At 38.9% G+C, this 27670-nt stretch overlaps 1 protein-coding gene across 9 annotated transcripts in view; it reads left to right on the top strand.

Moving 5' to 3' along the window:
- The window catches only part of XRCC4 (X-ray repair cross complementing 4), a 316380-nt gene that overhangs the window by 279038 nt on the left and 9672 nt on the right, over window positions 1-27670 (top strand). For 4 of the 9 annotated variants that reach the window (XR_006218779.1, XR_006218764.1, XR_006218768.1 and 1 more), the window contains one exon: window positions 7130-7179. The exons of 1 other annotated variant lie outside the window; for it this stretch is intronic. The gene's annotated coding sequence lies outside the window, so the exon portion shown is untranslated. Of the gene's footprint in view, window positions 1-7129; window positions 10157-18392; window positions 19318-19527; window positions 19563-27670 lie in introns of those variants that run through there. 4 more of the 9 variants (XR_006218785.1, XR_006218780.1, XR_006218786.1 and 1 more) reach the window with 4 other exon arrangements.

Here is a 27670-nt window from a genome sequence, read left to right on the forward strand (position 1 = left end):
TCACAGAAGGGAGTAACAAAAAAACAGCTGCAGGTGATCTGGTTGAACAGTTTAAGATCTCAAGGAGTCCAAACCCAGAGCAAGTCTCCACCTACCCACCAACTCTTTCCCCTGGGCTTCCCTGAGTGCACTGGGTAAACTGCTAAAGGCTGGAGTCAGGCCAGGAGAATGAAGAGAAGTGCCTCTGGGGATCTCCAAGCCCTCCTTGAGAGCAAGGTAGTATCTCTGAAGGTTGGGAGCCTGGCAGGAGGGTGAAAGCTCTTCAAGACTGCTAAGGCCTGCACTAAATGCATCATCTCAGCCTTCTCAAGGCTAGGGCCAGACACAGAAGGCGAATCACAGCCCTAGAGAGCAAAGGGAACTCTTTAGAATCCTGAAAATCTGACTTTCACAAGCTGTAAAGCAAAGAGATAAATCCCACATTCAAAGAACTGGAGACGGGGCTCTAGTGTACAAAGGGCTCTGGAGTTATGTAACTGCTCAGATCTGAGGTCCTACCTAAGGGAAGGTCCTGATTCCTCCATCAAGTCACTTGAATCCAATGGTGAACTGAATAACTAAAACTGTAACAAAGACAAGACCCAGCTGATCTGTAGAGAAGATTGACTCAGTGTTTATATTGGTGCCATGATGGCAATAGGGCATGCCTTATTCTAGAGGCAAATATTCTTCTTGTGCAGTTTCTTGTGCACACAATACTGGGCACACAACTTGGGTTATGCCAAGTGGTAAAAATATTGGGGCCACAGTCAAGAGGAGAAAAGAATCAGATGGTCAACAGAATCAGATGCAGAGACAGCCAAATGTAAGATATATCACATAGGGACTTTAGTATTGCTGTGATAAATATACTGAAGAATCTAGTGGAAAGACACTAATATTTTATTTAGTTTGTCCTGGTTTTGGCATTGTATCATATAAATGATAAACAGTAGGTGACTTACTATTTCTGTTTAAAGTTATGGTTCTGTGATTTATTCACACTGTTGCATGTAACTATAAATTGTTTTTCCCCCCAGTGGTGTACAGGGTATCATTGTAAGACTATACTGTAATTAATTTTTCCATTTGATTGTCAGCATACATTTCAGTTTCTAAGTTTTTAGTACTACAGAGATTGTCAGGACGCATGTTCTTGTATAGATCTCCCAGTATACACACTCAAGAATTTCTTTACAGACGATACTTATGAGTAGAATTTTACTAGCCCATGCATTTTCCCCCACAGTACTTAAACCAGCAGTCTCTATTTCTATATATTGTCACCAACACCAAATGTTGTCAAACTTTCTAATTGTAGCCAATTGGTGGATTTTAGGTTCCCACTATGGGATTTTAAAATCCCATCATGATATTGAGCTGCATTTCTTTATTTTCTCTTGGGAATCTTTTCGAATGCTCATGGACCATTTGTGTTCTCTCTTTTGTGAGAAATTTAATTTTTTTATTAATTCATAGGAATGATTCCTATATTCTGCAAACAGATCATTCTGTCATTTATACGTGTTGTAGATATTCTCTATATATTCTGAACTCCACAATACATTGCTATTACTTTTGCTTTAAACATTTCATTGTCTTAACATGTGAGAAATGAGAAAAAACATATTTTATATTCACTATTCCTGACAGTCCTCATTCCTTTGTACAGATCCAGATTTTATTTTGATATCATTTTCCTTCTGTCTGAAGAACTTCCTGTAACATATTTGTTTTGTTTTGGGTCTACTGATAATGAATTCTCTCAACATTTATTTGTCTGAAAACAGTCTTTATTTAACCTTGCTTTTTGAAATATATTTTCACTGGATGTAGAATTAATTCTATGTTGATAGTTCTTTCTTCCAGGACTTTACAGGTTATAGCCACTTTGTTTACTGGCTTGTATAGTTTCTGACAAGAAGTCTGCTTATCTTTATACCTCTGTCTATAATGTGTTTTTTTGTTTGTTTGTTTTTGGTTTTTGTTTTTGTTTAGTTTTGTTTTTTTTTTCCTTTTAGCAGTTTAGAGAAGTGTGTCTGTCTTATGGAATTTGTGGTTTCTGCTGGGAAATCTGTGATCCTTTATATTGTTTTTCTGCCATATGTCATTCTCTCTAGATTCTTTGAACGTTTTCTCTTTCTCATTGATTATCAGCATTTGATTATGAGATCCCTTGATTGGATTTTCCTTGTTTTTCCTGCTTGGAGGTAATTAGATTCTTTGATCTGTGGGATTATAGTTTCAACACATTTGAAAAATGTTATATTTATTTCTTAAAATATTTTTTTGTTCTCTTTTCTCCCCTTCGCCTGGAACTGTAATTCTCTGTACATTTGACCTATTGATAGTGTCCCACAGCTCAGTGAGATTGTTTTAGCTCTTCCTGTCTGCTTCACTTAGGATGCTTTCCATTACTGCCAGTTCAAGCTTGCTGAGATTTTCTTCTACAGTATCTAATCAACCATTAATCCCGCCCATGATTTTTTTTTTTAATTTCTAATACTCCAGTTTTCATCTGTAGGCAGGCTAGTTGAGAATTTTTATAACTTCTTTTTCTCTCATCCTCATGTTCGCGTTTCCTTCACCTTGTTGAATCTGAAAGGGTATTGATGATGCTGTTTTAATGGCCTGGTTTGTATGTTAATTCCATCATCTCCATTACATATGTGTTTGTGCCCATAATTAATTTTCTCCTACCTTTTAATAATATTTCTCTGCTTCTTTTCATGACTGGTAAATTTTGTTTGGGTAGCAGTTGTTATGAAATTTACATCACTGTTTGCTAGATTTTGTTGTTTCCCTTTAAGGAGCATTTTTCTGGCATGCAGTCAAGATGCTAGAAATTGGCTGAATCCTTTCTTGTCTTGCTTTTAAGCTTTGTTAGGGCATGTCTAGAGCAACCTTTAGTGTAGGGCTAATGTAGCCCCAGGACAAAGGCAATACTCTTCAAGAACTGTACCCAAGTCTCTGTGTACTACAAGATCATTCTCCTCTAACTGGTAAAAACTAGAAATGTTCCCAGCCTTGTGTGAGCTCAGGCAGCTGTTTAGCTTACTGCTTCCTAGAGATTCCTTCCCTGTCTTGTTTTCCTGAATAGTTGTGTAGACTCAGACCAAGACTCCAGGGGACCCCTCTATCGATCTCTAGAGAGTTCACTAACTCTCTGCATCTCTCTCTCTCTCTCTCTCTCTCTCTCTCTCTCTCTCTCCCTCTCACTTTCTCTCTTCTTCTCCCTCTCTCTGTGTGCATTTCCTTCCTCTGGTACTCTGTCCCATGAATTTTAACTTTCTTGGCGTTACTAAACTCTGATCTCTCTACCTCAAGTCAGTAAAACCAGTGTTCTTTGTACATTTCACACTGTCCTGTTCTGTGGCCTGTAAACTACCTCCAGGCAATAAGTCCCCCACTTTGTGCCCTTCTATGAGATAATGATCCTGTGACTTTTGTTGTCCAAGGTCTTATAATTATTGCTTCACATATTTTGTTAGGTCTTCTAATTGTTTTAGAGAAAGGGATTTATCTGGTTCCTGTTTCTCCATTATCACCAGAAACACAAGTCTGTTATTGTCTTCTGACAGTTGAAACCAGCATAAAAATTTTAGTGAGTGGGTAGATGCTACATGCGGAGAATGACTGGAGTTTCCTTCTTCAGCTGTGCTTGGCCAGAACCCCGAAGCTTGCACCTGATCAGCCGCTCATAGCCATGCCCTCACTTGACTACCACGTCTTGTGCTCAGATTCTCACAAAGTCCCCAGCAGTCCAATACCAGGCAGCTGCCACCTCTTCTCATGTACCTGGCATGATGACCACAACCTCCTTGCAGGTGCCCAAAACCACTACCAGGACCACAGTAACGAAAATGTAGATGAAGTTGCTTTAGAATATAAATAAAGCTGACCCTAATAATGGGAAAGCAGGCTGACTGCAATGGGATGTGTGCAACACCTAGTTAATGTGTGAATCTGTTACTGCTGCAGTCGTAAAACTATCTACTGATAGTTTGTTTGACTTCCTTGAGACGCGTTATCTAAATAAGCAGATAAAATCCATTTTAAAGATGGATGATTGTGTCATGAACTTATGCAAGACACGGGTTCAAAATCTGGCATCACGTATGTCTCTGACAAGCACACGCTGGGAGGCAGTGACAGTAGAGGTAAAGCCTCCACGAGGCCTCCTTACAGGCCATGGGAAGAACTCCTCACGGTGAGTAATGCAGTGTATTCACCCGTGCCACCTGCACGCGTCACCAAAATATGCATCTCTGCTTTCTTCCTACATTTGTACCATTCCATTCAATAAAGTATTTTGGTATTAAAAAGTAAAAGGTACTCAGGGCGCCTTGGGTGGCTCAGTCATTAAGCATCTGACTTTGGCTCAGGTCATGATCTCATAGTTTGTGAGTATGAGCCCTACATTGGGTGAGGTCAAGCCCTGCTTTGGGTGAGCATGAGCCCCACTTCAGGTGAACCTGAACCCTGCTTCAGGTGAGTCCCACTTCTCTTTTCTTTCTCTCTCTCTCTCTCTCTCTCCTTCTCTCCCACTCTGCCCCTCCTGGAATTTCTCTCTCTGTCTCTGACCGTCACTCACTTGCACCCCCCCCCCAAAATATATAAATAAACAAAAAAATGAACTAACTAATTAACTTATCTATTAAAAAATGTTAAATTAGTAGCAAAGGTTAAAAACTTTTATATAGTAGTTGGTTATTAGCAGGGAAAATTTTCATTTGTATATCCTGATTTCTAACCTGACCTTTTTTTTTTCTCAATAAACTAAATAAAATTATTTCAGACTTTCCCTGACAGTAAAACCCTTTGAGGTCAATTTTAAGGGGTAGGTTTTGAGCGCCTGGATGGCTCAGTTGGTTGAGCATCTGACTTGGGTTCAGGTCATGATGTCATGGTTTGTGGGTCTGAGCCCCATGTCAAGCTTTGCACTGACACCACAAAGCCTGCTTCAGATTCTCTGTCTCTCTCCCTCTCCCTCTCCCTCTCTCTCAAAAATAAATAAAAACATTAAAAAAGTTATTTAAAAAAAGGACTAGGTTTTTTTCTCTTTAGTATTTTAAATATATAAAATTATAAGCTATTTCTGGATATTTTGGACTTTTGTTAAATACAAATGATTTTTCTCAAGTACATTTTCTTTGTGTTCCTTATTAGATTCTTCCACACTTTATTTCATTATCCTGAATGTTTAACCTACTAAATTCACACACTCAATGATAATTTGCTTTCTAAGAACTTGCTAGATAGGCAAGAAGACTTTGAGCCTAATAATAGGTCATTCTTGGAAACAGGAAGAAAACTGTGCCAAAATTAAACAGTCCCAAACACCAAAGGTTCAAGTTGGTTTGAAACAAAAACCACAAATTTTGATTGAATCTAAACTTGGCAGTGTAAGACTCACATGGATTGTTTCTGGTATTGTATAGAGGAGATACATACACAGTCTAACAAAGGGAGACGGGGAAACCAGTTTAAACTAGCAGAACATTCAGGAAAGGATTAAAAACTCAGATCTGGTGTAGCGAATACGGATCTGGAGCCCCCGAGTCTCATGGTCTGTCACTAACAGACCTGGAGTAGGTTAACAGAGGATAAATGCTTTTGGAGAAATCAACTAACTTTTCTGACATGAATGAATGGCAGATAGCACTATGCCAGGAACACATTCCTCAGAGAGAAAGTCCAAAACTGAGAAATGAGAGATCAAAAGGTAGAGTTTAAACATGAAAAAATTAATTTCAAAATTCCCATTGTCTTAATTTATATGATATGGTTAACTGGGCTCACCTGGGTGTCAGGAGTCTCGGGAAAGCAAAAATATATTTGTGAAGTGTTTTCAAGTCACTAAACAGAGACAGTGGAAATATACATTAAAATATTTTACCTTTAAAATGGAACTAAAAAAAGAAATTATTGCATAGTTGAAAACTAGTTTTTCATTGCCAGTGAATCTCATGGAATACCACTATTGAGTTTGCTAGCACTTCACTGAGTTTTTTGAAGCGGCTCACAGATTTAAAAACATAGACCATAACATTTTTTAAACCCTTTTTTTTGGTATTGTGAAATGTAATGAAGAAAAGTATAAAACATAAAACTAATGAGCGATTATAAGACAAAATATCATATCTTATATCGGTAAAGAAATAGAAGTGTCATTGGGGCGCCTGGGTGGCTCAGTCGGTTGAGCGTCTGACTTCAGCTCAGGTCTGACTTCATCTCACAGCTCTGTGAGTTCGAGCCCCGCATTAGGCTCTGTGCTGATGGCTTGGAGCCTGGAGCCTGCTTCAAATTCTGTGTCTCCCTCTCTCTCTCTGCCCCTAACCCACTCACATTCTGTCTCTGTCTCCCTCAAAAAAATAAAAAAACATTAAAAAAAATTTAGAAGGGTCAGCAACACATGAGCCCTTCCCAAGACCCATGACATATTGAGTTATTCATTAAAATGATCCCAGGGGCACCTGGGTATCTCAGTCAGTTAAACGTCCAATTCTTGATCTTGGCTCAGGTCATGATCTCACAGTTTGTGAGTTTGAGCCCCGTATCGGACTGTCCTGATGGCATAGAGCCTTCTTGGAATTCTGTCTCTTCTTCTCTCTGCCCCTCCCCCATTTGTGTTCTCACTCTCAAAATCAATAAATAAACTTAATAATAATAATAAAATAATCCCATAGTGTTTTTGGAGGATAAGGACATAGTAAATCATATCTTCAGAAATTAATATTCTAAGTAAATGGCATATTCCAAACAAATTTGAACAGTCCTGGTAAATTCAAACCAACAACCAGCCAAGATTTATATTTGGTTTGAGTGAAACATTTCAAGACAAAAGTTAGAGATAATGAATATAGTCAGCATCCAACAGAAAATTCTGTTTTGCCCTAGTGGTGCCTTGCTTCGCCATGTTTACACTGTTCAGGTTTGAGACTGAACATCTCTTTGGGGCATCTCTTTGGAGTCTGAAAAGCTCATTCCCTGAAAGAGAAAACAGGCAAATATTGCAACATCCACAGGCACAATGTGTGCAGGAGTGGGTTACTCTTGGCCTGAGTTGGCATTCATTTTCTGGGATAAAGGAAGAACTTGTCTTCCTCACAGACAATTCACTCCGTGGTTTTGCTTCTGTCTTTCCCAGGACCCAGTGCTTCCTCTGGATTGGAAACTGTTTCTGGCCGCATGTATGTGGTAAGTTTTGCACAGCTAGAGATTCTCCATAAATGGACTCCTAGACAGTTTCTTTTCAAAAGGGGCCAGGTACCTACTCTATCTAATACCTTCCCTCCTCTCCCTTTCATCAGCCTTCCTAAATATGTTTTAAGATGAGCATGAGTTTTTGAGATTTTGCATACTGGTTTCGTTAAGCTTTTGATGAGAATAATGCCATGGCTGGGTGCACTTGCCAGGTGAGTAAATGGAATCCCTCTCTGTATAGCTTTATCAAGAGAAACAGAAAGAATGAGTGGAGTTCTACTTGTGTAGAACTTGCCAACAGATTCTGAGCTGCTCATGTCTTGGAACTATTTCTTGTCCCAGCAAAATGTGTATCAGAAGCTTCTTGACTAATACAAAATAGACTTGCACACCAGATTCTTGTATCCTTACTCTGTTACCTGATCAACTGCTGTTCAGCTTCCTTATCAAGATGTTTTCCTCACTACTTTGCCTGGCCCTCTGGCTTACTGCATCCTGCCCATCTTCTGGTCTCTACCCACTTGCCTGGGCTTGTGATTTGTGAGGCAACCTGACTCCAACGTGGGTCCTGGAGCTTGGGGTTATGGCACCGCCTGCGGTTAACCGCTGGCACTAAGTGTCTTACTTCTCATCAAACCGCTGGCTTGTGATACCTAACCTTTGCCTTTGTTAGAGTCCCTAGCCAGCTTCTGAAGTCACCTCCTCTCCCAAACATTCAGTGTTGCCTCGCTTTTTTAAGGGCCTGTGCTTCTTTGTCCTATGACACATTCTGCTCTGGAACAAGGCAGACACCATCACCAGCCCTTATTTAATGCACTCTGCATTGCTATTGCCTATTCAATTATGTGTTTCTCCAACCATACTATAAGGGGTGATTGAAGACAAGTGCTATTTTTGCATCCCTAGAATCTAGGACTGTGCCTAGAATTTAACAGACATATAGGTACCTTTATTGACAAAGGCTTTTAACCTGGACCAGGATGACTCAAGTGATATAGAGTCTAATTCTGGTTCTCTTACTGTGTAATACTGTAATCTTAGGCAAATGATTTGATATTTTTGGTCCTCGGTATTTTCATTTGCAAAGCAAGGATAATTGTTGGGATGACTTCTAAGATTGCTTTCGGCTTCAAAGTTCTTCAACTCTAATACTCAGAACCTTGATTATGAAATCTTCCAAAATGGTAGGACTCAATTTTCACCCTAAAAGAGGTATCTGGATAGTTCTCACCATTATTCAAAACTGATTTTCAGAGAAAAGTGATTTTTAAAGTAAATGATCCATATTTTCCTTTCTCACGCCCATTATAATGTTTAGCAGATCAGGCCTTCAATTTTAGGATGAATATAAGAGATGAATCGCCACCTAGTGGACATGTCCCTAGGCAGTGCCCTCCCCTCTGGAACAAGAGGGAGCTTTGTTCTCTCTCTGTAGCCCATGGGTCTTACCCCTAGTTTCTCCTTCGTCCACCTGACGCACATCTCAACTTTGTCATTGCTTCTGCTACTAAAAAATCACAGTAATATTCATCTTGGTAAGGGAAAACATGTTTATTTTGACCACGTTTGATTTCATTTTTACCTAGTTGTGTTTCACATTTACAGTGCAGTAGGCATTTTAAGGAGAAAAAGATAAGGTCCAGCAAACTTAGACTGGGTCTTTTTAGCCTCTTATCAATCTGGTTTGAAAACAATCCTTGAGCATTCAGAGACGCCTTGGCTAGACAGACAGAAAAGGGATAGTAGACTTCACATGTCTCCCAAGCACAACTGTCTAGAGAGCCCAGCCTTTCATCCAGTTCCTCACCAAATGTTCAGAGTTTTACAATTTTCCTACTTTAAAGGAAAACCATTTAGACACTAATCTAGGGCTTTGGATTAGTAGTTATTTCCATGTAAAGTGGAATCTTCGCCTGGATAATGTTTTTACTGAGCTTAAGGAAATCTAAGAGACCTCTACTTAAAATGAACAAAAGGATATGATTGTAGTAGGTTTTCTTTCTCCAATGTGGAAAAAAATGTCCCTATGTTCTGTCAATGGAAGTTCAAAGAAGCTTAGGAGAAGATATTCTGGGTTAATGAATGAAATATCAAGAGGATCGCTGCAAATCTTCAGCCCAACTTCTGATGCCTCTAAGTTACTTTATTATTCTAGTGCAAGAATTTATTCATTTAACCAGCACTAATGATTCCTTCCAGCAACCCCAGACTGGCCAGCTATTCCTTTAGTAATTGCAACACTGAGGCACTATATTTCTCCAGCCTTCTCCACAATCATTTATTTTTTTCCTTTTTCATCAGTTTTTCTCTGCTACTAAGTACCTCTAGCCAGCTCATGACATTCTGCTATTTTAATTTCTGTTTGCTACTCTTCCAACCCAGTGCAAAATTTCTTCACTTCTCTACAGACTTTTAATTAGTCTTTCTCTGAAATCTCTTACTATGTCTAAAAAAACTTTTGAAATTCTCTGAACCTAAAAATAACTCTTCTATTGATCCTAATATCTATTCACACAAGTTCTCTTCAACCCTCCCTCCTTCCTCCCTTCCTTTTTTCCTTCCTTCCAAGAAAGTTGTTCAGAGCAGTTCCAACTAAAATACTAATACACTCTCCCTGAGTTCTATAGACATAGTTCCCAGTGCCAATTCTGTAGAGCCTCAGTCCTAACTAAATCATTCAAAGGATTCTGTCAAGATTTCTAGGCCATACTCTTGTATCTCTGCTCTTGAACAGACTTTATAGGCTTGCTCTTCTTACCTGTACCTTCTGGAAGCTGGTATGTAGGTCGATGCAAACAGCCAAATAAGAAGGACCCATTGGGGAAAAAATGAATTTATACACCTAGAGCTAGCCTTGATCATGCTTCCCCCTGACCCCAAGGAAAATATTCTGTCATACAGAAGCTGTCCTTGTTCCTCCAGTACATTCATACCCTTAGCAAAATCTCTACAGAGACCACAAAGACTAATTTCAAATTAACGTACTAATCAATAAGCATATAATAAATATCTATCTATATACATTAGACTATCTTCAGTGTTGAGTAGAAAATAGAAATAAATATAAGGCACAATTCTTGTATTCTCAGAGCTCACATTGTTTGGCAAAACTTACATTTAAATATTTACAAGAAACAGATAAGCAGGCATGTCATAAATCACATCTAATTTTTTCTGTAGAAATAATGGTGGAATTAAAGCTTGTGTTGTTGACCAAGGACTTGATGCTAAACCCTTTATAGAATTAACCACGAGCATTACATTGAATTGAGTTTAATAGTATTTCTGTATGGTATAAATGTTTCTAAAAGGTTCATCAAGAGCTCAAACATAGTATAGTCAGTCCAAACAGTGAACAGACAAAAACAAATATGTCCATATCTTAACCCCTGGAACCTATGAATGTGACCTTATTTAGAAAAAAGGGTCTTTGAACATGTAATTAAGTTAATGGTTTTAAAATGAGATTATCCTGGTTTACCCTGATAATCTCATGACAAGTGTCTTTTTAAGAGACAGAGGAAGAGACACAGACACAAAGGAAAAGGTCATGTGAAGAGAGAAGCAGATATTTGAATTTTGTAGCCATAAACCAAGGAACCCCTAGAACCATAAGAATTTGGGAGGGGCAAGGGATGTTCTCCACTAGAGCTTTCAGAGGGAGAGTGGCATTGCCAGCACCTTGACTTCTGGGTGTACACTTCTAATCCATAACTAGGAAGATAAGTTTCTGTTGTTCTAAACTATTATGTTTCTATTAACTGGTTATGGCAGCCACAAGATACAAATACACATGGTGATTAGTTACATGAGGTCTTTTTTTTTTTTTTTTAATTTTTTTTTTTGGGATGTCTATTTATTTTTGAGAGAGACAGAGACAGAATGTGATTGGGTAGGGGCAGAGAGAAAGGGAGACACAGAATCCGAAGCAGGCTCCAGGCTCCGAGCTGTCAGCACAGAGCCCAACGCGGGGCTTGAAATCATGAGCTGTGAGATCATGACCTGAGCCGAAGTCAGACACTCAACCGACTGAGCCACCCAGGCGCCCCTACATGAGATCTTTTTGATGGTCTCATCTTACTTACCATAGTTTCTTGCCTTACCTTTCCTGTAATAAATCAGAAATTAAAGGTAGAGCCATATATGATTAATTAAATTCAGCAGAATTTCTACATAGAGTGTGATAGCAGCTTTGAAGAGATGTCTGGGGATGAAAATAAGATTCAGGGACATTTATCCCTGTGTACCTGCTTTGCTCTCACCTTTCCATTTATTCAAAGTTTTAGGTAACACATTAAGGAATTAAGGAATAAGCTTTGGTTCATCTGTTATCTTCAAACCAAAGTCTGTCTGACTTCTTGAGGCAAACCCAATTAAAAACTTGTATTGTTTTTCTTACATGTAGCACAGTTCAGAAACAAAATCACAAATCTTTAGAATATCCAAACCAATCCTTTGGGGCACCTTGATCTACTCCAGTGTTACTTGATCGTTTTAGAATCCTTAAAGCGATGCTTGGATTTTATGGCCAAATCATTGTCAAAACTTGATCCTGAATGTGCATAATTAAAAGTGTTTGTATTTTAGCCATAAGACTGACTCATTACCAGGTGGTAATTGTTTGTAATCATTAGTCATTTCAGAGGAAACCTAAGGTATGACTTTGAATTAATGAAATTGATTCCTAAACAATTCTGGGTACATAGTAGGCACTCAGTAAATATTTGTTCAACGCATGAATTTATTTGGCTAAGAAAGCATGTGACTTCAGGTAGCCCTCTGATCAGGATGTGGGTGATTAAAATAAATAAATTAAAGCTGAAGATATCTATAGAAAGTCAGAGATGGGCATAAAATAAAGCCCATTGTATTTCTTTATGCAGAAGAAACAGCTGCAAGTCCCTGGAGAGGCTGGAAGAGTGATGCTACCTGGAGTTAAACCAGAGACAGGGTTGGGACTGGAAGGTGCACTCTCTGTCTTGACAGAGCAGTCACTACTCAGCTCGAGCAAATTATCACCATGCAGAAATTTGAGACTAATCTGCCTTTCATTTCATATTTTCAAGAGAAGCCAGAAATATAGATGAGAACACTTGCCATTTTAAAAGTTGGCAATGAACTCACTCTTTTAAAAAACGCTCTGTGGTGGCCAAACAAAACACATCTGCTGGCCAGATAGGCCTAGAGTCTTCCAGTCTGGGTCTGTACTTCTTAGTATCTTTTCCTTTCTTTACTTCCCTTGGACTTCTCTCTACATCCTCTTTCTTTCTCTCTCTCCTTTCAGCCTCTTGAATCACTGATTGTCTAGAAACTAGTTTCTGGGATAAAAGTTGTGAAGGGCAGAAAGACTGGAGAATTGTATGTATTCTGAATGTCAGAGCAAGGCTTACTTCTGTTTTCAGTCAGAAAACAGACAGGGAGGCAAATAAATGGGCTTTGGATGTCATAGATGCTGGGTTTAGTCCATAATCTAACAAATATCTAATCACTGAAACATTATTTAACTTCTTCGGTTCTTAGTTGCACCATCTACAAAAAGGGAATAATTGCACTAATATCCACTGCACCACCATTGTGAAATCAAATGAGACAATAGTTTTAAATGAACCTTATTGATATAAAGGGCTGTAAAGTTATTAATTGTACAATAGTTATTAATAATAAGAGGTTTATTGGTGTGCTGCATGCTTGTTATCGTATGAGAGTTATAATTCACAGAGCACCAGAAATGTGCATAGCCAGAAGTCAAATAGCCATAAATCAAACATGCCATAGTAAATTCTACAAGATAGGGTATAAATTATGTGGTAAAGACTAAAAGTGCTATAAAATTTCAGAGAAGAAGATTGATGACGACTGCAGTAATAAGAGAAAGAGTCTTAGAAGTAGTGAGACTTAACCAGACCTTAAAGGCTACAAAGGATAGTGATAGTGTGACTGGATTGTTTCAGGTGTCAAAACAGATTTAACTTTGGAATTACATTTTTTATGATCTCTGGCCTATGGAAGCACCAAACTGGTTTAGTTATTGGTTTCCCAAACTTTATTCATTCATTCATTCATTCATTCATTCACCTGATCTGGGTTGACATCTCTGTGTGTCAGGTACTTTAATAGGTGCTAGAGATACACTGTCTATGACCTCAGGGAGCTTACCATCAAGATGTTAAGTTTGGGAAATGCTAGGTTAATTGAGATAAAACCTTCTTGGGTAGGGCTATTGTATGTAGGTGTGTGTGTATATATATGTGCATTTAGCTGAAGGATTTCCAGATCTTTCAATATCCTTGAGTCTGGAGATCTAGAGAGAATAGTGTATGGAGACTTCTTTTACAGATTAGCAATAGGAACTATTGTTTAAATTTAGAGATACTGCACCTGAGGGGCGCCTGGGTGGCTCAGTCAGTTAAGCAACCGACTTCGGCTCAGGTCATGATCTCCCAGTTGGTGAGTTTGAGCCCTGCGTTGGGCTCTGTGCTGACAGCTCAGAGCCTAGAACCTGCTTCAGATTCTGTGTCTCCCTCCCTCTCTGCCCCTCCCCTGCTTGCACTCTGTCTCTTGCAAAAATAAATAAACATTTAGAGATATTGCACCTGACAAATTGGCTAGAGGTTGAAGACAAAATATTATGCATTTCATTTGAAAATGTAAATATTGACTGTTCAAACAAAAATTTCTCTTATGTTTCCTGACTTTGTCAGACACCATATATAATAATGGTAGCCAATTTGTGGATTACAGAGATATTGGAGGGTATCTATGGCTCATCTAGTCTCAGTAGTTAGTAGGGCTTGTACATATATATGACCACTGTGATTAAGAAAATATAAAACCATTTAAAGCTGTTCAGTCATGTTGTTATTACATACTTTATCAATGTCTGTCATTTATAGAATGTCTATCATGTAGTTGTGTTCATATTTTTTTTTAAGAAAGGATTCTCAGATATACATTATAATACCGATTTACCTTTAAATTTTGACCGTAACTATTTTGCTCTAATGTTTTCTCCTTAAACTGGAACTTCTTCAAAGTTAAGAAAACAATTATATTTACCATAGCATTAGAAAGAGTAAAATACTTAGGAATTAATATAGCCAAGAAGGTGAAGGACTCGTGCAATAAAAATGACAAAACATTGCTGAAATAATTAAAGAAGACACAGAAAATTTAATATTGTTACAGTGGTCATGCTAGCCAAAGTGATCTGTAGATTTAATGCAACTTCTCTCAAAATCCCAATGACGTTTTTTACAGAAAGAGAAAAATCTCAAGGAACCTAGAATAGCCAAAAAATACTGAAAAAGAACAAAGCTGGAGAACTCATACTTTCTGATTTCAAAGCTTACCACAAGGCTATAGTAATCAAAACAGTGTGGTACTGACAGAAAGACAGACATTTCACTCTGTAAAGTGCATGGAATAGTCGAAACTATTGAGACAGAAAGTGAAATGATGGTTGCCAGGGGCTGAGGGGACAGGGGAATGAGGAGTTAGTGTTTCATGGCTATTGAATTTCATTTTTTCAATATGAAAAGAGCTCTGGAGATGGGTGGTGGTGATGTTTGCACAACAGTACGAATGTACTGAATATCACTGAGCTGTACACTTAAAAATGGTTATTTAAAATAGTGTACTTTATGTTATCTGCATTTTGCCATGATCCAAAAACTGGGGAAAAAAGGTAAAAATGATTTTTCAAAAATTATGGTAGAACATTGACTTTGTAGTTGTTAAAGACTTCAGCCTATACCACTTAAGCTTTCTGTTCTTTCTCACCCTTTACTCTTTACCACTGTTTTTGTTTTGCCTCACTTCAGGGCTTCTGGCACCAAAAAAAGTTAATGTTTGATGCTCTTGAAAAGCGGGTGCATTTATTTGCAGCCCTTTTATACATAGTGACAGTATTTTACTTCCCCATTGCCATCCCCAGTCTGAACCTGCATTGAAGGGATTTATTACCAATGAACACCTAGTAGTCAGGGCCTCCTCTTTGCCTCGGGACACTCACCACCTGTGAGAGGCTCCCCCAAAGATTACTCAACCTTCTGGGAACCATTTCACTTCTCCTGAAGGTTTGTCACTTTCCACCCCCACCACCTCAATGTATACATGTCAGCTATTCCACCTGGAGTCTGCAATAGTTTTCTCATCTAAATTGGACTTCATTCTAAACAAATCAAAGATGGAAGGGTTACATGAGGGAACCGGATCCTAAAATGTGCACTAATTAGAACGCTTCATATCCAGAAGCTCACGACCTCTCCTGTCTCTGACATCCCCTGAAATAATAACCAGTGACTCAGATCAGAGTGTCTCAGGGACTGATGTTCCTTTTGGTTCATTGGAGGGCTGCATTTAGCTTAAACTAACTCCCCAAAGCCAGGAAATAGTCTCTTAACAGATGAAGTGTTCTGTTGACACCAGAAAAAATGCAAAGCATAATGTGGTATCTATTCATCAGCCACCAGAGCACCTAAGGCAAGTGGGTTCTTTACAAAACCTATTTGATGAAAATTGCCTGATCAACCATAGGAGAGATAAAGTAGGATAAGTGAACATTCCTTAGAAGTATCTCTTGCAGTTCAGCTGATGTATAATTGTGTTTCTGAGCTACCCAAACCAAATCAGTAACGGTCTTCATTTATTACGTTCTTACAGTTGATCAGGTTCAGAACTGAGCAACTCCATAGTCCTTTTTCTTTTCTGATGCTAGTATGAAATAGCATAAAAGCAACTAACTGGCCAAGATAGAGTGATATATCCCTTTTGCTCCTCTTCTCCCTAGATAAATCGGTGAGAAATTGCATTTTCTTATGTTCAACCTACTTGATAATAAAGATCCAAATCCAAATGTCACACAATATAAATAATAGACTAATTATTTGGCATCCACTATAAACTGAAATATTAGAAAGCATGAGATATGACTGTCGTTTCATTTAATGGTCGTTTCTTTCTTAGTTTCCTTGGTAATTTAAAGTGTTCACATCATAAGAATGAAGGCATGTAAGAGTTACACTTGTGACTAAGGTAGAATGAAAGAGTCTAGATCTATCCCCTTACCAGAAATTACTGGAAAATTGGACAAAGTGTATTAAACAATGGCTTTAAAGTACCTGGAAGTCAGGTGAGAAAACATAAGAGATACCTGACAGGGAATAAACAAGGTGAGCCCCACCGTTGTCCCAATTTACTGCCAAGAAAGTTTCCAGGCCATAGTGCCATATGTCCAAGCCATGGATGAACTGAAGCTCTCAGTCACTGCTGGTGGTCATATAAAGGGCTCAGTGACTTTGGACAATTTAACAGTTTCTTTAAGAAGTTAAACATACACATACCATGAGATCCAATCCTTTTACTCTTATTTGCCCAATAGAATGAAAGCATATGTCCTTAGATTTGTATGTGACTACTCATAGCATCTTTATTTGCAATGGCTAAAAAACTGGACACCAACCAAATGTCCATCAAGAGATGAATGGATAACACACTGATAAAATACATACAACAGAATTCTACTCAACAATTAAAAGGAATAATCTGTTGATACTTACAACAGCATGGATAAATCTCAGAGAAAGAAGCCAGACTAAATACAGTACATACTCCCCTTATATAAAATTCTGGAAAACCCATATTTTTTTATTTAATTTTTTAAATGTGTATTTATTTATTTTTGAGAGAGGGACAGAAGAAAGAGACACAGAATCTGACGCAGGCTCCAGGCTGTGAGCTGTCAGCACAGAGCCCAACACAGTGCTGGGACCCACAAACCACGAGATCATGACCTGAGCCAAAGTCAGATGCTTAAGCCACTGAGACACCCAGGCGCCCTGAAAATATATAGTAATCTATAGATTACTGATAGAAAGAATATCAGTGGTTGGCTGTGAGTGGGGGCAGAGGTGGAGGAGGGGCAGATGACACAGTGACACAAGGAATATTTTGGAGATGATGAATATGTTCATTGTTTTTCCTGGGGCAGTGGTGTCACAGGTGTATGCATATGTCAAAAGTAGCCAAAAATATTGTACACTTTTAATATGTGAAGTTTATTGTGTGTCATTTTAAAGTATGTTTTAAATGTTTGATATTGTGGTAAAAGATACATGATAGAAAATTTACCATTTTGATCATTTTTAACTGTACAGTTCAGTGACATTAAGTACGTTCATGTTGTTTGTCGCAACCATCACCAGAATTTTTTTCATCTTCCAACTCTGGACACATTATTATGTGTCACTCGTATCTCAATAAAGACGCTGGGGGGAGAAGAGGAGCAGGAGCAGGAAAAGCCACCACAAAGTGACAATTTTTTTTTAGCTAGAGGGGCTCCTGGATGGCTCAGTTATTTGAGCCTCCAACTTCAGCTCAGGTCATGATCTCACAGTTGGTGAGCTCCAACCCCACATAAGGCTCACTGCTGTCAGCCTGTTAGCCTGCAGCTTGCTTCGGATCCTCTGTCCCCCTCTCTGTGCTCCTCCCCAGCTTGTGCTCACCCAAAAATAAATAAATAACAAATAGTTTATGAGACACTAACCTAATTATTTGTCATGTATAAGAGCTGATTGCACCTCAGGGCCTTGGGCAAAGCCTCCTGTGCATCTGACATCCTCTAGTCCTCAGGAGAATCCTGTGAGGTGTAAACAGTGTTACAATACCTATTTTACACATGAATGGACCCAGGAATTCTTTTTGGGGAGAAGAATGAATGAAGTTACTTTTCTAAGTTTATTTAGCCAGGAAACCGGTGAAGCCATGTTTCAAACCCAGGCAGTCCCTTGCTATTTCAGCTCCCTGTGTCCAAGGCTCATTTTTCAATGATGACAAAATAGGTGCACTAATGATTTTACTTCATTGTGAGGACTGAGAAGGAAACAAAAGTATCTAAAAATCTAAACCAGCCTTGTTCTTTCTCATCATTCGTTTTCACCTAATAAGTTTCAGGATATGTAGGTTTCAAGCACTGCTCCAGAAACTGGGATACAAGTACAAACATGGCCCCTGCGAAGTCTCATGGAGTCCATGAATTGTAGCAATTCTGGGATACATGTCATAGTGCAAGGGCACACAATTTAGGGTAGCTATTTTGACAGGCAGCTGGAGCAGGGGTTGGGGTCTAAGCAGGGGAGTCACTTCAGAAAATCTTCATGGACTACTGTACATTTAATCCACGTCTTGAAGTGTTGGTCCTTTTTTTCTAGATAAACAAAGGTGGGAGACAGGGAAAGAAGTTTGCAAGTTACAGAAGTGAAAAATATGAAGGCAAGAAGATGTTCTAAAAGAGCAGATGTTTTCAAAGGTAGAAGCCACAGGGGAATTAACTTTTAAGATGATTCGTTGTAAGGAAAATCATCAATATTTGAGTTGGAAATTTCTGGAATGTGCAAAGTGTTCATTACGAGCTCATCAGGCTATCGTAATTTCCAGAAATAATTAAAACTGAAACACGTTGTGCTTTGTGGCCAAGAGGTAACAAAAATAGATGAACTTGAGGAGGCTCTCTGTGATATACACTTCAGGTCACGATGTGTGACCTAGGATTGCTAAGTGCATGGTATCTCTAAGTGCTATATCAGTAAGATGAAAACACTTGGAGTCAGGACTAGATTTTACATGGCAACAAGACTGCCTCAAAGCTATTTTAACAAATGAACTGATGTTCATTAAACATGCTTTACAAACTTTAGACTTTCATGAAAATGCCACAAAACCGGTTTTCAAAATCCCAATTTCTCTTTATTTAAGGAAATGGAGCACTTGAAATGCCAAAACTTTTACTGATCAGTTTCCCCTTCCGGAGTCCTATTCTTATGAAATCACTGCCTTGCTTTTGTTGGAAAATTTTAGGTTTGTATTTTTTAGTACCGTATAAACAGGGGTTTCTCAGTTATCTTCTCAAACGATTGCTGTTTTTGTTTTTATAGATTATTGACCCAATTTGTAAACATTACGTTAACTTTAGAGAGACCTCCAAAGACAGTTTTTTTTTTAAGGCCAGAATTTCCTCAAGATTTTGAGGTTTCAGTTTGTGTTTATTATGACTACCTCTGAGACTGATAGGAGTCTGAGAACATGGGTAACGTTATTACAAAATGTCCCACTGAACTTATTTCAAGAACATTACTATCTGTGAGGGCTAATACCCAAGGCTGATGCTATCATGTTGTTAAGTTTGAAGCATGGGGGGGGGGGGGGAGGGAGGGGGGGGGAGGTAAAAGGAAGCATTTAATGGAATAAAAGCAATGAAACAAAACACCAATTGATTTCTCTGTGTTCTTGCGTAAAATGGAATGAGGTTGAAGACAAATTATCAAAATAAAAATAATATGTCCCCAGAACTGAATTTATCAGAATGTCCGGGATGGGAAGGACTTACAGAGCACTTTTCTAAGTCCGAGGCCACACAAATGTGGTAAGTAGTTTTACCACACACTTCCCCCTCCCTCCCTTTTTTTTTTTTTTTTTTTTTTTAAGGAGGGTGGGAGCAGGGCAGTTCTTGTTCTGTTCAGCTTCAGTTTAATAAAGAAGAAAGAAAATAGTAGTAATAAATGGGCCCCTATCTAAATAGTAACAACTTCCTGGGAAAGTTACAATATTCTTTGGAAATTCAGTTGCAGCCTATCATAGGAATATATGATTATATAGAGACATAGAAGGTATGTGGTACATGGAAAAGTAGCAGTGGAGGAATCAGTTATATTTTGGCTGCTTGAGGGACTGTCCTTCCTCCCTGAATTTTACTTTTCTCTTCTGTGAAACTAGAATAATAATACCTCCTTTTCAAAGTTATCATGAAGATATGCTTGGCCTACATTAGGTGCTCAATGATTGGTGGCTATTGTGACTATTATTTTTGTTGTCATTATTATTTTTATTACTAGTATAATCATATTTGGAAAATGAAATAGAGAAATTTAGAGTTCATCTGAGATTATGGTATCTTTTGGACCAATACTACCCTGGAAGCAAAATATTTTGGTTTCCATACCAGGGGGATAGTATAATGATTAGATTTGTCACCAAAATAGAAGTTAAAAATTAATGCCAGCACTGTGCATTTACTTTAACCAACGACAACGTCCTTTTTAAAATTTAACGGTGGTTGTCCTATTCAATTTAGAAACTACTGTTGGCTGCAAACTTTTTGAGTGTAACTTTACCCAGCATTTTAGGTTAAAATTGTTCTAAAACTATTATTTCAAGATGGCTACCAGCACTGCCCCATGTCAGCCACCAGCAGCCAAGGGAGTCCAGCACCCCCAGGGGTCTTCGCCTGAGGCCACAAGTCCTCCTGCACTTTTACTAATTACAACTTGGGATACAGTAGATAGTGTAATGTTTTGTTTATATTAATTAATACAGCAGTAGGTATGGGTAGGGAAACTTCTAAATCAGTAAAGAACGTTTGCTATAAGACTATTCCGTTTCCGGGGCACCTGGGTGGCTCAATCCGTTAAACGTACAACTTCAGCTCAGATTCAAGCCCGCATGGGGCTCTGTGCTGACAACTCAGAGCTTGGAGCCTGCTTCCTACTCTGTGTCTCCCGCTCTCTCTGCCCTCCCCCGCTCACACTCTCTCTCTCTCTCTCTCTCTCAAAAATAAATAAAACATTAAAAAATTTTTTAAAAGACTATTCCATTTCCTATGGAACATACTTGCACAAAAGGAAAAAAATTGACTTTTCAAGGAAGTGGAAAACTTTTGAGAATATTAAACTATAAATCCCAGGGTGTTTTTAGAAAAGTATCTCTTAGATGTGTGGAGACAAAATTCAGTTTTGCAATTGCTAGTATTATGACGTGTGTTTTAGAACAACTGGCAGATAATTGCAGGATGTTTTTGCGAATCATTTATTTTTTTTTCCAATATATGAAATTTATTGTCAAGTTGGTTTCCATACAACACCCAGTGCTCATCCCAAAAGGTGCCCTCCTCAATACCCATCCCCCACCCTCCCCTCCATCCCACCCCCCATCAACCCTCAGTTTGTTCTCAGGTTTTGTTTTTGTTTTTGTTTTTTTACGTTTATTTTTGAGACAGAGAGAGACAGAGTATGAACGGGGGAGGGGCAGACAGAGAGGGAGACACAGAACCGGAAGCAGGCTCCAGACTCTGAGCCATCAGCTGGAACCCACGGTCTGTGAGATCGTGACCTGAGCTGAAGTCTGACGCTTAACCGACTGAGCCACCCAGGCGCCCCTGTTTTCAATTTTTAACAGTCTCTTATGCTTTGGCTCTCTCCCACTCTAACCTCTTTTTTTTTTAATTTTTTTTATTTTTCTTCTTTTCTTCCTTCCCCTCCCCCATGACGAATCATTTAAATATAAAATGTTGACACTATTTTTCTTAAAGCTGCAGAGCTGATATATATATAGCCTACTGATAAAATAATACTTTCTGATTGTTTTCTTCTTACAGATTAATTATCCCAATCATCACTTAACTATATCTCCCAATTTAAGTGCAATTTTAATTTGAAGTGAACCCTTCAAAAAAAAATGAATCCCTAAATATCAAGTGTTTTAAATAAACTAAATTTAAATCCTATATCTAATCTTCCTTTCATTAAAAAAAAAAGTTTCTAGTCATTTAAGTCAAAATTGGACCTTCCAAATGGAGTTGCTGTGTACCTATTTCCATCCTTAAACCACACATTTGGCTCACAAATCAAGTAATTATGTGTACAAAGGGATCTGGGAAGTGCAATCACTTCACTGGCACATGTAAGTAAAATATGGATGCTCAATTTCCATCGTAATGCATGCAAATGATAGACCCACACACACAGGCATTATAACTGCCCCTACGCACAGCCTGTCACTTTGGCTTTTGAATTTAAAGAGATATCCTATTCCTCTGAGCATGTTGAACAACATTCAGCAGAATTCTCTCCAATTCTATTTTTGTTTAAATCTCTTATGTTCATTTCTAAGTAAGCAAATATTGAATGTGGGTACTTAACATTTTTTTTATCTTTTGCCTGAGAATGTTGATATATTATTGTATTTCATTTTATAGTAAAACTGGCGTATTATCTCCCTTGGGTTCTATAATCCTTGTAGGGCTTCAGATTTACTATGATTTACTAAAAGGATGTCCTAACCTTCTTGACACTCCCTGTCCTCATCTGAGAAATGGTACACATTCATGGCTGCCGTGGACAGAACAGAGGCTGTCCACCGTGCAGTGCAAAAGATGTTTGCACAACTCTACACAATAGCTCAGCTCTATCAGTTAAGATATAGGTCTTATCTTTGTAACAGAGGCTCAAAATTAGAGTGACTTAACAAGCTGTAAGTTTATTTCTCTCTCATAAAACAATCTGATTAAATGTAAGCAGATCAACAGGTCAACATTGGCATGGCAAACATTCAGTGCCCGTGAGTGTGACTACTCCCTTTCTCTTGCTTTTCTGCCATCCCTCTGCTGTTGCCCTTATACATATGATCCAAGAAAGCCACCTGCCACATCGACATTTTAGGCAGCAGGATGAGGGAAGAAGGGAAGAGGGACCATGTTGCCATCCTTGAAGGACATGTCCTAGAAGTTGTTCACATCATTTCCTCCCCTGTCTTATTGGCAAGAAATGAATCATGTGGTCTTTCCTGCCTGCAGGAGAATCTGGGAAATGTCATTTTTCCAGTAGTGATGATTCAAGCATTCTAGGACAGATATGTGACATAGTGAGCAGACATGTAGTTGGGGGAAGTATATTGATTATATTTCCTTATTTTCTATATTCCTGATGCACTGACATTTAGAGCCTTAATCAAGAGACTACCCTTCCTGGAGCTAGCTAATTCTTAGAAATGGCGAACAACTCTCCTGGGAGTGTGCTGTCGATATACAAACCCACCAATCCAGAGCCCACACCCCCAACCAACTCCTTTATCAAGCTCATACACCAAGCCAGTACCCGCCCCAGAACTCCCCAGGGCCAGGTACCTGACCACTAGAGACCATCTCTGTAGCCCAAAGACTGCCAAAACTATTCAAACTATCCAATCCTAAAGTTTTCAGTGTAGCTACCCTGTCTAACCCATAACTTGCCACACATAAAATAAAATAAAATAAAATAAAATAAAATAAAATAAAATCTAATAATAGACTTTGGGCCATGCTCTGCTTTCACCCCCGGCTCCTGACCGTTCCTGTCCTTCTCTGTGTGGCCCTTTGTGACATGCAATACATCTATTTCTAGAGATCTGTGAATGCAGACTACTTCCTTCATGATGATCATTTCCATATCTGATGTCTTACAATATCTAATGAAAACAAATGCTGGGTACATTTCCAACTTGGGGAACAACTAGAAGTCTCTGTCAGAAGGCCTATTATAATCTTCCACATATATTGCACAGTGATTATTCCAGGATTAAGTGTCCAGTGAATACTAACTTTGTAACTTTGTAAATACCAACATTCTGTACAAATATAAAGACAGTTATTCAATCCAAGAGTAAAAATATCTTGAATAGGAATATTTAGCTTTTTAACATTAATTGTGTCATGCAGTTGAAATAACCTTCATCTCAAACTTTCATTCAGATTTAGTAAACACTGTCAAAGGAATGGCTAGGGTTGGAGATACGAATGATGAAATCTCATCCTAGTAGTTGGTGGCAAAGGGGCAAATAGAAACTAGATCCCCCAAGTTTTAGAAATTTTCTAGTCTTCTTGTCTTTATTTGGTTGATGGTATTGATGGTGGAAATTTCTACCATGAATTACAAAATTTTACTTGGTTTTCATTTTTACTACCTTTAATTTTTATCATTGAGCACCCAAGTGGGAAAACTGAAAAGATAGATTCTTCCACTTTGTTGCCTGTAAGTATTAACACTGAAGAGAGAGTTTTGTCTTATCCAAACTATTTCTCAGCTGTTGAACTTGAAATGCCACACTTATTACAAGGAAAAATCTCCCAGTAAAAACTGTAACAAAAAATATAATACAATTAATTCATATGACATAACTGGTCATGTGGCCAACAAACTTACTGCCTATGAGAATGACTAGTGGACTTTTTTATATTATACATTCCTGGGTTTCAGTCACAGAAAATTCTAATTCAGTAAGTGTGAGGAAGGGCTCAGTCATCTGCATTTTTACAAGCATCACCAGTAAGTTTTTTTAAATATACATTTACATTTCTTTGGTAACACCTTTGAGATAATAATTCGCATACCATACAATTCACCCATTTATATTACATGCTTTTTATTATATTCACAGAGTTATGCATCCACCAACACTAACATAATCCAGACCATTTTTATTACCACAAAAAGAAATACCACACCCATTAGCAGTCAACCCCATATCCCCTTACTCCTAGGCCATACCCCATAGCCCTAGGCAGCCCTATTAATCTACCTTCTGTTTCTATAGATTTGGCTTTTCTGGACATTTCATATAAGTGGAATCATACAATATGTGGTCTTTTGTGTCAGGCTTTTTTCTCTTATGTGGTCTTTTGTGTCAGGTTCATCAATGTTGTAGCATGTCTCGGTACTTCACTCCTTTTTATTGCTGAATAATATTCCCTTGCATGGATATACCATTATTTGTTTATTCTTTCATCAGCTGATAGACATAAAAGTTGTTCCCATTTTTGGAACATTGCTACTAGGAACATCTGTATGCACGTTTTTATGTTGACATATGTTTTCATTTCTCTCAGATATATATCTAAGAGTGGAATTGCTAGGGCACATGGGTAACTTTGAGAAACTACCAGACCATTTTCCAAAGTGGCTGCACCATCTTACATTCCCACCAACAGTGTATAGTTTTCTAAACTCTGCATATTCTCACCAACGTTTGTTGTTATCTGACATTTTGATTCTAGCCATCTTGGGGCGCCTGGGTGGCTCAGTCGGTTAAGCATCCGACTTCGGCTCAGGTCATGATCTTGCAGTCTGTGAGTTCGAGCCCCACGTCGGGCTCTGTGCTGACAGCTCAGAGCCTGGAGCCTGTTTCAGATTCTGTGTCTCCCTCTCTCTCTGACCCTCCCCCGTTCATACTCTGTCAATCCCTGTCTCAAAAATAAATAAACATTAAAAAAAAATTTGATTCTAGCCATCTTAGTGGGTGTGAAGTGGTATCTATCTCATCGTGGTTTTGAATTGTATTTTCCAGATGGCTAATGACATTGAGCACCTTTCATGTGTTTACTGCTTATTTGTATGTCTTCTTTGGAGAAATGCACATTTATACACTTTGTTCATTTTTAAAAATTAGGTTGTCTTTTTGTTATTGAGTTGGAATAGTTCTTTATCTCTTCTAGATCAAAGTTTCTTCTCAGATATATGATTTGAAAAAATTGTGTCCTATATTTTCTGGGTTGTCTTTTCACCTTCTTGATGGTGTCCTTTGGCACCATGAATGTTTTTAGTTGTGATGAAGTCCCATTTTTAAATTCTTCCCTCTATTGCTTGTGACTTTGGTGTCACAGCTATAAAATACAAACTCTTTTCTACAGTAGCACAAGGTATACATTGAAAAATGCTGATCTAGTTGCAGATGGTCCTTGACTTGGACCAGTTCATTCATTTGGAGCCTGCTCTTGTGGATTTATTGAGAGCTATCCTCTGTAGAAAGATTAGCCTAAGCCATGCCCCAGTAACAAGACACTGCCTTCCATTTATTTATTCATCTAGTGGCTATCCAAGCGTTGCAGGCATTGTGAAAATTAGAAAGAGGTGCCAGCTGTGGGAAGATAGAGTCCCTTGATACAAGTCTTGGTAGGTTGTGTCAGAGGTGGAGGACAATTTGCCCCTTGCTCCTGTCTATTATAGACCTGTGCTGGGTCAATGGCTTAACTAGCAGAGCTTGGATGCTCTTTCAACCCCTGCTCATTTGCTTGGCTGGACACTTGTATAGTGCAAAGACTCCAGAGCCGTACATGGTGGCCCTGGCCACTTTCCTAGGTGCTTTATTTTGTTACCTCGTCAAATCTTGCTGTTAACTCTGTTGTATAGGTATTGTTACCACTCTTTTGCCAGTGGGGAAACTCCGGCAGGTCAGTTGGCTTGCTCCATTTCACAAAACTAGTAAGTAGCAGACCTGAGATTTATGCCCCCATCCTATGACTTCAGTTCTAAAAGGCTTTCCACTGTGCCACCTTTGGTATTCTGTTTGTCACTCAGGTTTTAAGACCTTCAAGCTTATTAAATTCCTCCATCTGAAACCAGATCAGGAACTGCCAGACATGTTGGGAACCTATTTACCTTGCTGGAGTCTGTACTCACATTACTACTTCCTTCCCAGTGCTTCCCTATATCAAACACCTGGCCTTTTGAATTTAGGACTTCCAGAGGCTTGGCAGTGTTTCTTTCCCCTTATTGCTGAACGAGAGCCAGATCTCCTCTTCCATAATGCAGTTGCCAAAATGCTATGAATCAGAAGAAATCCTGGAATTTGGTATGGAATTGCCTTATCACAGGAATGCCTAGAAGCTTTTTATTCAAATGAGACATAAAAGTCTAGGGTATGAAGACATGCACACATATAGTTACATAAGGGCGCAGATAGAAAGCCAAGGGGCAATGGCAGAGGAGACTGGAGGGAAAGCCTTTTGTAATTTCTTTCTTGCTGGACAAACCCATTTTCACCAGTAAGATACATCTTGCTGCATTTTTAGACAACCTGATAGCCCATTTTTCTCCTCATTAGCATCTCTCACACTGCCTTCCATCAAACTATATGCCACTATTTTTTTGTAGATAGCACTGTTTCTTCTCTTCTCCTCAAGGGAGAGGTGAAGGGGAGACTCTAAGACAAGAAGTCACAGAAATTGAGGATGTTTCTAAGAAGTGGAGCTTAATATATCCATTCAGAAAAGGAATTTGTTGATCAGCCTTGTGGCTACTCTACAGGAGCAAAAGTCTTTGGTGAGAAGTAATTGGAAGGAGATAGGGCATGGGTAGCCTGCCTTCCCACTGTTTGATCTGGCAAAGACTAGGATTTGGGGATTTTTTTGTTTGTTTTTGTTTTTTATGAACTAAATGATAGAGCAGGAAGTAGTTGCAGTCAAGCTGCTTTGCTGGTGTCCCCAAGAGTGTCCTGTCAGACTAGGGGACGACAGCAGCAGGTGATATGGGGCTTATCAACGAAGATTGAGTTGAGGTGAGTGAAAGAAGAAGCACAGTTGCATGCACCCCCCTAGGGCAGGGAATTGCCCAGGGAGGGTGTCCTTTAAAGACTCTGGGAAAGTGCACTCGTGTCCCCTAGGTGGCCAGCACTGGGGCACCTGACACACCAAGAGCATCAGCTGTCAGTCACTGTTATCCAGGGAAGCTTTAATGATCCCAAAGAGGATTATTATAGCAGCCGGTAACTAAGAGGGACTTGTCCCTTTCCTTCACCCTCACTTCTGTCTCTTCATGGCAGAAATGCTAAAGCCTAGGAGAGAGCAAGTACGGAGATCCCAGAGCAGCCTGCCCAGCCCTGCCCCATGCCCCTGTCAGGCAGGAGC

This window comes from Panthera tigris, chromosome A1, assembly GCF_018350195.1.
Source record: "Panthera tigris isolate Pti1 chromosome A1, P.tigris_Pti1_mat1.1, whole genome shotgun sequence".
Classification (NCBI taxonomy): Eukaryota; Metazoa; Chordata; class Mammalia; order Carnivora; family Felidae; genus Panthera; species Panthera tigris.